This window comes from Chelonia mydas, chromosome 3 (genome assembly GCF_015237465.2).
Source record: "Chelonia mydas isolate rCheMyd1 chromosome 3, rCheMyd1.pri.v2, whole genome shotgun sequence".
NCBI lineage: Eukaryota > Metazoa > Chordata > Testudines > Cheloniidae > Chelonia > Chelonia mydas.
Genome location: NC_057851.1, coordinates 33,178,216 through 33,193,093, shown reverse-complemented (window position 1 = coordinate 33,193,093; position 14,878 = coordinate 33,178,216). Strand labels below are relative to the sequence as shown.

Genomic DNA, 14,878 nt, shown 5'->3' with positions numbered 1-14,878 from the left:
CCGACAGCTCCCCACCCCACCCCTGGCCCCAGCTCATCTCTGCTCCACCTCCTCCCCTGAACGCGCCACCCCGCTTTGCTTCTCTGCCCCCCCCAGACTTCCCACGAATCAGCTGTTCGCGCGGGAAGCTGGGGCAGGCTGAGAAGCAGGCTGCAGCTTCCTGCTCAGGCCCAGGGAGGCGGAGGTGAGTTGGGGTAGGGGGTGTGAGGAGGGCCACCCGCTCCGCAGCAGGTAACCTGGGGGGGGCGTGCAGGGGAACCGCTCCCCACCCCAGCTCACCTCCACCACCCTCAACCTGAGCGGGAAGCCGCTGCCTGCTTCTCAGTCCTCCCAGGCTTCCCGCCGAACAGCTGATTCACGGGAAGCCGGGGGTGGAGGGGGTGGCGCGGAGAAGCAGAGCAGGGCGGTGTGTTCAGGGGAGGAGGAGGAGTGGAGGTGAGGTGAGCTGGGGCCGGGCGCGGGGCGGGGAGCTGCCGGTGGGTGCTCTGCACCCACCAAATTTTCCCCGTAGGTGCTCGAGCCCCGGAGCACCCAGGGAGTCGGCGCTTAAGGCACCACTTTTGATGTGATCAGTGGGGGAGCAGGCGCTCCTCCTGCCCCCCCACTAGCTACGCTCCCCTGCCCCTAGGAGCCAGAGGGACCTGCCGGATGCTTCCTGGGAGCTGCCCCAGGTAAGCACCTCTGGGACTCCCTACCTCGCCCCCCGGCAGGTGCCTCTGGCTCTTAGGGGTGGAGTGGGCACCCACTACGGTGGCCCACGAGACCCTCCTGCCCAGTTCTGGGGGCAGTCAGGGGACAGGGGAGGGGTTTGGATGGGGCAGGGGTCCTGCGGGGGGGGCAACGACCCCGTTGTGGGGTGAGGTGGGAACCCGTTAAGATTTTGGCAGCTCATCACTGGTTAAATCCCTCAGACTCCTCTTCCTGCAGCCAAGCTCTCAGTGCAGCTAAATTCTCTTTAACTTGGCAGCTCACTCAGTCACTAAACTCTTTCTCACTCTGTCACAGGTTCTCTCTGCTTAAGAACGGGCTCTTGCAGGAAGCCTCTAAATTTATAGCTGCAGCTAGACTACATACCCCTGCTATCTCCTGTTGATTACTATAGGCTATCCCTTTGGTCAGGGAAGTATCAGTAATGAGTGATTTACTCAGCTGCTACATTGCTTAGCACCTCTAAGGGGGCTTTGAGTCACTGGTGCAGCCTCTTTGACCATGCTTGAAAGTTCAGGTTTTGCTCCACCATTACAAAAATGACCAGAGTTATAGATCTGGGGGTGTGAGAGAAATATTTCCCAATCTTGAGTGAAAATAGTTATAGCAGCTGGGCTTTTCTAGTTGTGTTTATAGAACACCACACAAAATGCTTGGTTATTAAACTGCATTGTTTTGGGTGAAAACCTCACTCAAGTGAAACAATTATCTGTCATGTATGATTCAAATCAGTGATTTCTCACTGCTGCTTATTATTTCCACTTAATTTGTTGTGCATTCCGCTTTTGTAAAAAGACATTTGATAAAATTATTTGATTTCAAGGTCAGGAATTTTGTTCAGTTTCTTTTCTTTGTGATGTAGATTGTTTATAAACATAGATTATGTACATTATTTGTGGTTGAACTAGCATTTCGCCTTCTCTGTCCCCACTCTGCAATATATACACACAAGTGTTTGGCTGGTTAGATTACAAAGGGAAGAGGGATTTCCTTAAGGATGAACAAACCAGTTTGGAACCAGTGAGAACTTGCCTGATTCAAAAAAACATTTGTTCATGTTCACATTGGTTCAGATAAAGAACCAATGTGCCTAACTGCCTGCAAGTCAACAGCTCCTTCTTCCTATGCAATCCTCCAAAAGCATCTCTATTCATCCATCCATCTCGGTTCTTATATAACAACTGTCACTACATTATCAATCCAAACATCCTTCCCTTACTGTGACTAATCAGCCTACAACACACTAAAAGACTTTGGTTCCCTTCAGTCCAACATGAGAAAAGAGAAGGTCTGTTGGAAGGTCACAGAGATGGAGGCAAAGGGCGGAGCCTAAGACTTGCTGGTGATTCATTCAAATGGGGTTACATTTTCAAAAGTGCCTATGTCCCATTTTTTTATTCTCTTAGTCTCGCCAAACAGAACTTCCAAACTTTTTCAGGCTACCTATTTTAATTATTTGGTCCATGACTGCGAAGCAGATATTTTGCGTCACAATTTATTGCATTGTATGGATCTCGACTGTCTACATGCTTTATTAATAAGAACTATTACTAATCAAAAGGCCTTGGAGGTTCACTTTGGATAGCATTTTTATTGATTCACTTTTAAGTAATATAATTAAAGACACCTGATTACGACTCTGGGAGCCTTTGACATAATTTAAAAAAAAGCGTACAGCCAAAACAAAATCAATAGCAAAGTCCACCAAGCATAACTCCGTCCCTGACACATCCCTATGGATGTGACTTTCCCCAATAAAACTCCTGTTCTCTATAAAGTCCCCCCCATCAGGATCCACCCTCTATGAACCCCACCAAGAAGGTAGACCTTACAGCATGGACAACAATCTCAGGCTATTTTGAACTGGGAGTAGAAACTTGTTCCATAGCTGAAGACCCTTCATGGAGAAGTCTCTACGGCCATCTTAGTTCTTTATTAAATCAAGATACTTCCAACTGAGAGCTTCTGCTTACAGCATCTGCAACAGTATGGTCTGGGAGAAATGGAGGGTCTCAAGTAGGTAGACCATGAACTCACAGTTTGGATTATTCTCCAAAGCTTCTCCAAATTGTCTGAACTTCTTGTGCCTGATCTAGTCCATGCTATACTTCCATTGAGTTTAGTGGTAGTGAAAAGTAGTGAGCACCATGCAAGATCAAATCTTAAGTGTATTGTAGGTGACTAAATAAACTGTTACCCTGTTTTGGAGAGAAGAAAAGTGGCTTGAGAAACATTATTTAATTTGAATTAACAGAATTTCCAGAATGACTGAAGCACATGTACTCAAGATAGAGTAGTGAGCAAGACATAGGTTGATGAGATGTTTTCAACAGAAAACTGGGACACACATTTCTTAATATTTTATTATTATTTATTTATTATTATCAGAGGTTAAAAGGAGGGAGTGAGGGCCTGAACATCAAGAGCAAAAGTTCCTTCAGTGCAAGTGTTTGCCCCAATTTCAAAGCACTCAAGCCTATAACGGGCAGACCACAGAAAAAGTGCAGACAGTATATAGTCTAGTGTCCCCAAGCCAAGATACTCTATTATTGTGAATAATGTGTTATGGGTTACTGAGGAAGAGCAGAGGTGTACACCTCTGCAACTGACAAATGAAAATGATGGCCACAAAAAGACAGGTAGATAAGACACAAAAATCAGTGGCCAGTCACTAATACTAAACATGCAGAGCTGAAATTTCTGCTTGTGACATCATAAGCTAAAAATAGAGTAGAGAACAGAACCAGGAAGCCTTGATCATAGTCATTTCTTGTTTTTCTTTGTCTGCCAGATTTCCATCACTGTCAGATAACCATACAGAATACAATCCTGCAAAGTACCATATTTCCTGAGAGGTGCTGCTGAATATTCATGACCTTTCAGGAGACACTCAGCACTTTGTAAGGTTGAGTCTGCAGTTGGATGTAAGACAGGGTCTAGCTGAGATCTGGGATTTCCGTCTTTTCCCTCCATTTATTTTTGAACAGCTGAGTAGGATAACTTGATCCAAACATTTTCTTCTAGCTATCTACTGAAAACTGATTCTTTGAGAATCTGTCTGTCTTAGGTCCTTGTATGGCCCAGTCACCATAGTATCTGAGCACCTCACCATCTTTAATGTAGATATCCTCATGAGAGGTAGGGCAGTGCTATTATACCTATTTTACAGATAGAGAACTGAAGCATGGAGAGACTAAAGCCCAGATCGACAGATATTTAGGTTCCTAACTTCCATTGATTCCACTGACTTGCCCAAGTTCATACAGGAGATCTGTGTCTGAGCAGGAATTAAATCCCAGAGTCTAGGTTAGTACTCTAAGCACTGGGATGTCCTTCCTCTTTAGGAACTGAGGAACTAAAGAGATCTCTAGAATCAGTAGCTCACTTAAAGTTGGTGAAGTACTTCTTCATTTTATCACATCATCTGGAGCCTGGTCTTCATGTAAGCATCTGCTCTCTTGGTCTGCCTGAGGTGGGACTAAGGCTTACCATCTTCTTTAACGCAATCCGTCCAACTCTTCCTCAGCTTTCCTCAGGGTTTCTTTCTTACCACCTTCCCTGCATGCTTTCTTCCCCAGGTCCTCTTCATTCATTCGTCCTCTGTGTGTCCAAACCAGCGAAACCACACTTCTTGAATATTGTCACACACATTATGTCACAGACATCCTAATGCTTTGATTCTGAAATCTGCCCCTTCCTGAAACGTTTTTTTATTACACAAAGACATCTCATCTCAAACACCTGTAGGCATTGAATCTGCCGTCTCTATACTGTCCAGGCTTCTGCACTGTACAGCATTGCGGGAGGTGCACTACTCTTCTATACAGCTGGGCTTTCCATCTCAGTGGTATATGCTTGTAGTACACAATACCTGTGAGGCTACTCCACACTGGTCTAGCACTCCTCAGCACTACATCTCACATTCAAGCTCACCATGTTCTGTAATCCAGCTGCCATAGTACTTGAACAGACCAGTCTGGTTTAGTCATACTCCATTAATCTCTCTATCTAGTTGGTGATCTAGACAAAAGAATTTGTGACAGGATTAGCATACTGTAAGCCATCATTATGGTATAGTCAATTGATGAAAATGTGCATGTCAAATGTTCACTGTTAAACTGCAGTTAAACTGGTACAGAATCAGTGCCAATCAACCAATAATCAAAAGGCAGTGGATTTTCCTCCTAGTTTACTCTCCTTAAAGACAGGCCCGTGCAAGAGGAGAATATCAGGCTCATGGTCTCTTGTGAACCGAGGATCCTTCAGTGGAAAAGGAAAGCTTACCTTTTGGGTGGACATACCAATATAGGGAGCACATGACAAAATGAATATTTATTTAATGTTAGGTGGGAAAACTATTTATTTAATCTGTGAGTCATCCAATGGTCAGTTTCACTTCAGCCCTCTGAAAACCTTCAGTCTGAATGCTGCTCATTTCAGTGGCAGTAAGATGATAAAGCAAATCCACTGGCTATTTGCTGGTGGGTTATTTTTTTTAATAGCATTTATCTTAGCTATAGTAACATCTGGATATAGTTGTAACATATCCATTACAGCAATTACTTTAAATGCCAGAAATAGCCCAGAGCAGAGAACCCTTAATTTATGTTCTACAATATATTGGAATACATGTTCATTTTATGGAAAAATCCAATATGTATTTTAAATGATTAGCACATTTATTAACACTTTTTAACCTATTTTTCTCTCTGAACAGATTCAATCTTACCCCAAATAAGCCGACACATTAGTTATGAAATACTGCGAAGCTGTGTTTCTTTAGCTATTTAACACAATTCTCTGCAGCTTCCTTTTGCAAGACTAGAACTGGCCTTCCAGGAAAGGACTGGAGAGGGATTCTGGGAGATGTAGTTCCCTGTAAGGGACGGATGGGAAAGGCAGGTCCAGAGCACATGGCCAAGATAAATCATGTGACTGGCAGACTATCTATAGGGGAAGCTTGTGGCTCAGTTTGCAGAGAGACCTGCAGGGAGCTGGAGTAATGGCAACACGCCTGTGGATTGGTAGGAGAAAGGAGGACTCCCCTGAGAGGTGAGGCCAGAAGAAAAGGTCTGAGCAGTATAGCACTGGAGGCCAGTGTTGGGCCAGTACTTATATAAGGGCTCTAGGCTGAAGACTTCTTAATGAAGGAGAGAGAAATCTCCCTTTCAACCTTGCATTATCAGGGTAAGAAATCATTTAGCCTGGCATGGACAAAGGACTGCTGACTGAGTCTGGGGAGGACAAAAGATGATGGTGTTACTCTCATGTTAACAGGAGGTCATAGCCTGGGAAGGGCAACAAGGAAAAGGCGAGGCAAGAAGCAGAGGTGTGGGCTATATATAACCTTGATGAACATCAGATTAATAGCAACATAATGGTTTTGACTAAGGCTTCAAAACACTTCTCTGCCCACCGGGACTACTTGTATCTTGCCCGGATTAAGTTTCAAGAATCTTTTTCATCCAAATGCTCATTTTGTTTGAGCACCTGAAGAGCTGGGTGATGGGGCTGTAGAGGGATATTCTCTACTTAATGCTGGCTGTGAAGTCCATGGCTTGTTATGACTTCCCAAAAAGACTATAACCTATGCATTGAATCAGGTGAAAGAAATGGGACTGAGTCTTGTGGGATTTCACAGGTGAGTGATTGTCCATCAAGTCCTCTGAGATACGTTTGTGAGAAAGGATGTAAGCTTGCTTACATCCAAATCCATCCACTCCTACTAGGTCTTTGTATCTTTACGGGTGACTGTGTCTAATAGTTTCAAGTCAGTCCTGCTCACCAGACCTCTCTGTTCATTTTTCCTTTCTTTAAATTAAAAGGGTTTTGTTTATTACTTTTGTTTGTTTGTTTTTTAAATTAAAGCCCTCCTGTGTTTATATTTTGGGAGCTTTTATAGTGATGGGCTTGCATCTGAAACAAGGGATAATACCCACTGCATAATTTTTAATATACTGGGGAAAATCCTGCTACACAATCTACTCCTGAAGAGCACATTGCTTCAGGAACCTTTAGAAACGTGGTTGGTAACACTGATTTGAAACAGAGTGGCATGTGTTCTCACAGCAGCTGTTGGGAAGTTTGCAGTGCTGGTGAAAATGCAGTGGCTAATACATTGTTCAAGTTCTTACTGATTATGAGAATATTTTAACAATATGTGGAATCCTAACATTGCTAGTGTCGATATTCCAACACAGATAATTAAGGTGATGCCAAAAATATGAAATAGAGTGCTCAGTTTCTTGCTTTTCAGAGGGTTTGATACCTAGATTAGAAACAGCAGACTTTACTACGTGAGGAAGAGTTCTTTGTCAGGAGAATATAGATGAAAGTATTTTATTTTTCTCCAACTTGATTTTAAATATTCTAAACCAGTTGTGGCACCCAGTACAATCAGAATGAGTCACCAGCTTACACGGTGCTCCCTAAAACAAAGCAATCAGTTAAAGCAGTGTATACTATACTGTAGTCTGAGGGGTAGCTTTATTTTTTTGAGCAAAACAATGATGTAGTGAGAATCTGAATCCAGTTGTCATCTTGTTTTGAGGAAATGTGAGTGAAACTGAGAAGAGGCCATAGAGAATGACTTCAAATGTGGATGTCAGTGCAATGAATGATCCAGCAAAGCAGACTCAATTCAGGATAGTAATAGATTGACCCGTTTGTTGACCTGGTTTTGGGGAAAAAAAGGCTGTCAGACACCTATAAAACAGGCAGCAATTGGTTGTTCCATACAAAATGAGAAGCAGAAGTGACTTTATCTTAAGATCTTAGATAGTTTTCATCATCAGTAGCTTCCCTTCTTTAATTTTCTCTGATCTATCAGTGAGAATTCAAAAACACAGGAAAGTGAGATACCACATCTTCTAAATTGCTACGATGCAGTAATAGCTTCAGAGATTAGACATAGCAGAGAAACTGCCATGGAAATAAAAAAGCAGAAACTGACAGAAAATTAGGTGAGCTTACAGCAAGAAGTTCTTGGTATTATAAATGAGCTAAATGGAAAACAAGGTTGAAAGATCGTTGGATTGGAACCAATGAATGACGAGATTGAAAAAGAAGAGGTGGAGAATGAAAATATTTTGATGTAGAAGAACAGTAATTTCAGGAGCCTGTACACACACATGAAAGAACAATGACAATATCTTGCATGAAAAGATATTAGTCACATTGCTTGGATACTATGGTCAGGAAGGTAGTATAAGAACACAGATTACTAGTGTAAAGGCTGACTTTCAGTCTGTAAGGCATTGAAAAAACGGAGGGGCACATGATTTTAACGCTAATGGAGAATAGATTCCAGAAAAGAGAGATGAAAAGCATACTTGCAAGAAATAATTGAGATATTAGTCAGGGGAAACATTTGGATCTGTGTAGAACCACAACTGTAGCACTTAAAATGATGGTTTACTGAAAATTACAAAAAAAAAAATTGGTTTCCCATCTGAATTGAGAGATCTGTGTGAGCACGTAAACTGATTGTCATCACCAAGTAGGCAGTTGTGAGAACCAGAAGATAAGAGTTCCAATAACATACAATTGACTGAAGTGAAAACAAGAGTCTGAAATATCCATTGAATTAAATGAAAGAAATTCAGTGTAGAACAAGAAAAAAGAATCAGGTGGCTAGAAAAGCTGAGTTATGAGAGAAGGTTAGATTAGCTAAATAGCTGTATGAGGTGGTGGGGTAATTGTAAGAGAACATCAGAATGGCCGTACTGGGTCAGACCAAAGGTCTATCTAGCCCTGTATCCTGCCTTCTAACCTTTGGCCAATGCCAGGTGCCCCAGAGGGAATGAACAGAACAGGTAATCATCAAGTGATCCATTCCCAGCTTCTGGCAAACAGAGGCTAGGGACAGCATCCCTGCCCATCCTGGCTAATAGCCATTGATGGACCTATCCTCCATGAATTTATCTTGTTATTTTTTGAACCCTGTTATAGTCTTGGCTTTCACAACATCCCCTAGCAAAGAGTTCCACAGGGAACAGAGGGAATAGATTTGATAATCTACAAATATTTGCAGGAGGGAGAATTATTTTAGCTTGGTGCAGGGGTTCAACATCATTAGTAGGAATAACTATTTGATAGCGCAGTAGTATCTGGAAACTGTGGAGTAGTCTCTCAGAGGGAATGGTGAAGCCTCATTGTTAGGCACATTTCAAACTAGATTACCAAAAAACAAAACAATAATTGCAGGGAACAATTCTGCATTTGCAGGGAGATGGATTGGATGATCTAATTCTTCTTTCCCATCTACAGCTTGTATGATTTGATGAGCTATCCTGAGTGAAGCAAATGAAAATAGGAAATACAGAAGAATAAGTGTCAACAGCCAGGAGTGAGCCAGAAGAGGAATGTACTAATGATGCTGCTAATTCTCATGGGAGCTTTGGCTTCTGCTACTATTGTGCCACTAGTATTTAATAACTATAACAAGGAAACTTTGGTGTTTGACATTTATGAAAAATAATGGTCTCTAGATTCAGGTCCAAGTGTCTGACATAAAAATAAACATTTCCTCAATGTAGTTAATAGGAATAAGTACAGGCATGGGTTCTGTAATGATGTCAGTACGGGGTGGTAGCAGTGGAGACTATTAATTAACAGATCAGCCTGGTTAGTCGAGCAGCCTTTCAGTGAGAGTAAATAAAACCGGGGCTGTGTTTAGCATCTACATAAAACAACACAGGAAACACAAAAGAAAGAGATGGGCATGAATCTGAACAGACCTCAATTTGGGGCTGATGTGTATAGCTCAGGCTCATCTCTAAAAAACCATGTCTACTAGCTTTTAAACTCAATTGCTTTCATTCAGATTGTTGTTTTGCAGGTGAACTTATTCTTATGCTTTTGCCTTAATTAAACAATATCAAAATTGTCACATGGCTAAATTAACTGAATATTATTTGGGTAACTTGCCAACTTCCATGGGGCATGTGCCTGTTTTCTCACTTGCATTTACAAAATACATATTGATCCAGTAATTATTAATAAAATATGGACAGGGAAGCTTTTTTATTTCTAAACTTTCACTTCACGTAGCACCTTAGGAATTAATGGCAGGAATTGGGATCTCACTGTGGTGCACTTTTGGAGAATAGGCACATGTAAAGATAGTGCTGTGTCTTCTGGAACATAATAATAAATATAGAAGGCAATAGGAATGGTGCCTGAATGAGGATTGTAGAACTAGACCCATCTTTACCCCCTTTTGATCTTCAAAGTGCTTTAAATGTTAATTGATCCTCAGTTATACTACCTATGTTGAACAGATGAGGGAAACTGAGGCAGTGAAGGCAAAACAATTAGAAATAGCCACTCCATATTTGGGTTCCCTGAGGCAGAAGGACCTACTACTTCCCCTTTTCTCTGTTCAAGAAGCAGGGCAGTATCACTACTGAGCTCTTGAGAGAGCTCCAGGAATAGGACCTATTGCCCTGCCTGCCAGCTCATCGTGGTCACTGTGGGGTGTGGCCTGCTGACCAGGAATGTGTCCATACTAATTGACCATTCTGTACACTAGTGTCTGCAATACATGTTAGCTGCAGAAACACTGTACTCCTTGCCAAATGTGCACAGCAGGATGTATTTGACCATGGGTGAATTTGCTTTATCATCTTCCCTCCCCCACTCAAACATAACACCCTTCCAAAGGGTAGGATTTCACATGCAGGTTTGCAGATCTGAGGCCACTAGAATTCCTAGACAGAAGAGGCCATGTAAAATACTGTCAGCATGCTACATTGACAACGCCATTGATATCAGTGAGAGCTGTGCTGTGGATAAAGGAGCTAAAGATGGAAGTAGAGCCTGGTGTTCGGGAGGTTCAAACCCGAACTCTCTGTAATATTGGCTTCTGTGTGAATTTTCTTATTTCATTTGAGTTACAAATAAATGTAATAGGACGCTAAAATTGTTTGAACCTTCACAGGCAATGGATGGATTTCAATGTATGCAGGATTGGGCTAATATTATTTCCCAATACATGATACAAAATATCTCTTCTGAATTAGACCATTTAAGAAAAAGTGGTGTCTGAAACCATGAAAGCAGTGATCTGTGCTTCTAAAATCATACCTTTTACAAATATTTATTTTTCTTTTAAATTGGCACATTTTAAATTGGTCACTTTTAGGTTGACGAGCTGGTATCCACTACACCCTGAAAGCTTCTGGAACCCACATTGCTTATTGCGGGGAAAAAAGGCCAATACATAAGCTGACTTTCCTTCAGAAGCTAACAGTAGCCTGTTTGGGCACCAGTTATGGGAGGATCTTAAGGCAATTCTCTGGACCACCAATAGGTGGATCAAAGAGTTGCCTCTGTTATCTGCACCAGGACTCAGCAGGTTTGAAACCCTGACAGGTAGGGAAGAAACATCCGAACCAGACAGGTTCCTAATTTCATGTATTGTAGTAACTAAACTAAATAGCTTAACAAAAAGCATATATTGGAAGTACATGTAGGCAAATTAAATGAAAGTGGGTTAATATCAAATTAATTCTTCATTTGTTTCAGTTTTTGAAGATAGTGGCCTGATTCGGTCCTCTTCCGGAGTTTTAGTGAATCAGAATGTGGTACACCCCCTCTGAAGACATTTTCATTACCCAGTGGAGTTTGATTAAGTCATCTTCATGCAAACAAAAAAAGCATGGTGTGAAATTCCATGGATCCAAAAATATAGCCAATCAACAGGCCTGTCAGTATTCTGAGACTTTTGAGGTCATGGATTGGTCTACAGGTATTATTTCCAACATTGCACAAAAGTCCCAGCTCAAAGATAGCTTTAAAAAATGCAAACTGAAATATTAATTTCATACATTCAGTCCCTTGGCCCCCCTCCCCCAACACACACACACACAGAGGAACAGGTCATAATTCCTTGACTGTTCTTGTTCTACTGATAGATGCTTATAATTTCCTTTTTATATTTTGTTGTTCAGCATTTCAGCTCTGAACAGCATTTCTAACCCACAAAATTTGGGCAAAAGGTTAGACTTTAACCCAGTCAGAGCAAAAAGTCTTTTCCTCCTAAAATCACACTCTCTTGGGGGTTCAGTTTTCATATACAGGCCCACCTACCTCACAACTTTTTGCTCTTAGACCAGGAAATTCTTTGCTACTCTTCAGCCCAGAAGAAATGTTAATAACAAAGATTTAAACACTTGCAAAGTGGTGTCAAACTTCATACTAGTTAAGATTAATTAACTGGTGAGCACTGTCCCCTCTAAGCTGTGTGCATGGGCATGCGCACACAGATCCTAAACCCCGCGTACGCGGCAAAACACTGCATGCACAAAAATTTGCACAAAAGCACAAAAATTTGCACACAAGAAATTTTTTGCACACATGGCCTGTCAAAAATGAGAGGGAACATTGCTGGTGAGCTGTTACTGGGGAAAAAGTAGGGCTAAATGAATGAGTCTTTACGTTGTATGATAAAATACTGAATGAAAGATTAAGCTGTGGACCATGCTAGAGTAGGAGGAGCTCAGAGAAGTAATTTGTGCTGACTCCACTAAAATTCTCACAGTGAAGTCACAAGCCCATCGCCCTGTGTTAGATTGCAAGCATGCCATGCCCTCCCCATGCCTCTCCCACTTTTGAAAGGCTAGTGGAGCAGGCTTGTGCATTTGATCCCCAGCTCAATTTTTACCTAGACCCTGTGCAGAGATATATATGGCTAGGAGAAAACTCCAGGAGCCCTCTCCCTTCTCCCCTCCCCCTTTTCCCCCAGTATGCACTCATGAGCAGATGTCGCAGGATGCCTGGTGTCTCGGTATTCCTAATAAAGGGTTAAGTTGTGGCCAGCTCTTATGCAATTGTGAAGAGATGTGGGGAGATAGGACTGTTATGTCTTGCATGACCCATATAATGCTGCTGCTCTGCATCATATCCTCAGGGTCGTTCAGGGATAGCTACTGAATTGGCTCCTCAACAGCAATTCATAGAAGGACCAGGAACTTATCTAGTGGTCAATGCTGGGCTTAGAGGGGAATGTGACCCAAATATTACAAAATTCCTAGCTGTCCAAACAAAAGGGACCTCAAAGAATACCAGGTAGTTTGATTTAACACACTGTAAAATGGTTGCTGTGTTTCCCCACAGCAACCAGATAGGTGGTTATCTTTGGGTGGTGGACTAAGGGCCTGATCCAAGACCCACTGAAGTCAGTGGACCCATTGATTTCACTGGCCTTTGAATCAGGCACAAAGTAATCCTTTCTAGAACTTCTTCATCACTGACCAGAATATATAGTGCCCAGCAGCTTCCATTTCCTCAGTGGGAGCTGCCAAGTATGGAAATTGGATATATATTCAATAAGTACAGGATTGGGCTCTTTTAAAGTTAATGGCCAAATTTTCATTGCATTAAATGTGTCTAGGAATGACCTTTATACTTATGAAGAGCTTTGGGATGAATGAAGCTATACCCTTCTGTGTGAGGTAACAAAACAGAACAGAATCGTTAGACACAGAAAAGACCTGTTTGTTTGACACTGTTCCAGTTATAACTAATAGTTTCGAAACCTTCTAGAGTAAAGCAATATTTGTAATTTTAACTCTACAGCTTATGAACTTGTCTGTCCATCAACTTCAACCTTCTAGCTGACATCTTGTATCCTGGGAAGCACTGAAGTACCAAATATGCCCCAGCATTTTTTGATTCCCTTGAAGCAACCTTTTGTTAACAGAAATGCCTCCCATCCACGGATACTCTCCCCAAACTGCTCTTAGGCCACAGTGCATATGACAGAGTCCTGGTGTGCCAGTCACTGAATTTCCTTGCCATTCGAATGCAAATAGTTGTTTATTATAAAGGGAAGTTTGCCATTGCTGAGCATGTTGCCACACAGTATCTATGTAGTCAGCATATCTCTACCCCAAATACTGAATTTACAAACAGGCTAAAAATGAATGCCTTGCATCAGCTTTAATTTTTTTTAATGCAGTGACCCATTCTACTGCTGTGTAATAACAGGTCCCAGTGTGACAATTAAAATAAATCACCCAACAGAATATGCCATTAGATGCATTCATGCCTCATCAGTAACTGAATTGTCTTATATGATATATCTCAAGAAAAGGTTTATAACTTTAGCCTGGTCTCCCCAAAGCACAAAATGATTAATAACAGGCATCCCATATTCTGGAATACTGTGAGAATGAAACAGCTGAAATCAAATAAAAAACTCTTATTTATTGGTTGACAGGCTATTTTATTCTTAATTAAACACCAGTGTGCGGGTAATTTTCAGCCAGGAATAATTAATCTAAAATGGAACCGGCTAAGTCATCTGACACTGTTTCAGCTGTCACAGCTCCTAGCACTTCTGTCATGAACAAACTAAAACGTACAAAAAATGAATTAAAATATGCATACTGCTAACTCAAATCACATACTGATTTTTACTCCATCTGAAGACCTGGCTCACATTTTCTTTGAGCATAATCCATCAAGTGAAGCCAGCAGCATTTTTATGCATGATCCTCAGAGATGCATATGGAATCCCACAGACTATATGCTAAAGTGTATGGGAAATCTAGAATGTGAAACTGAATTTTATAGGTACGGTAGATTGGTAATTAAGAGTTTGTATTTCTAAGTGATGTAAAGATTTCATGAATTTAGGAAGGGCCCAATTAGCTTTCTTCCAGCTCTCTCCAGACTCGGTTCTGGGAGCATTTGGAATTAGAGTGTTTATAGTGACCAGACTTTCTCTTACTCGTTTTTACATAGAATAGGCAACCACCCAACTACTTTCCATTGCAGAGCAGAAAGGGCACTTAGTTTATGGGTTTTTCACTCTCTGTTTTCCCTCCACCCCATACTGGGTCAGCAAGTAACCAGGCAGTTAACCAATGGGCAAAGGGTGAGTTTGCTTCCCTTCTCTGAAGAAGGCATACACAACAGAATGAATGTGCCTGATGGCAGCCTGCATGTGCCTATCGGCTTGCAGCTCTAGACTTTGATCCTTGAATGACTCTTGGGGCTAGGGTCAGAGCACACAAAGTCAAGCCAGGTCTTCAGGTCAGACCTCAGTGAAGGATGTAGAAAATGGGCTTATCAGACCCAACCTACCTCAAGCTCAGCCCATATGAGATTTGGGCTCTCTAAGAAGTCCACCAAGTAGAACACAGTGCGCGTGTTGGATTAAACG

At 41.8% G+C, this 14,878-nt stretch overlaps 1 long non-coding RNA gene across 1 annotated transcript in view; it reads left to right on the top strand.

The window, feature by feature from the left end:
* Positions 1-9,596, top strand: part of LOC122464937 — an 85,134-nt gene extending 75,538 nt beyond the window's left edge. The window contains exon 3 of the long non-coding RNA XR_006289387.1: positions 8,977-9,596. This is a non-coding gene — a long non-coding RNA (uncharacterized LOC122464937). The remainder of the gene's footprint in view (positions 1-8,976) is intronic.
* The last annotated feature ends 5,282 nt before the right edge of the window (positions 9,597-14,878 follow it).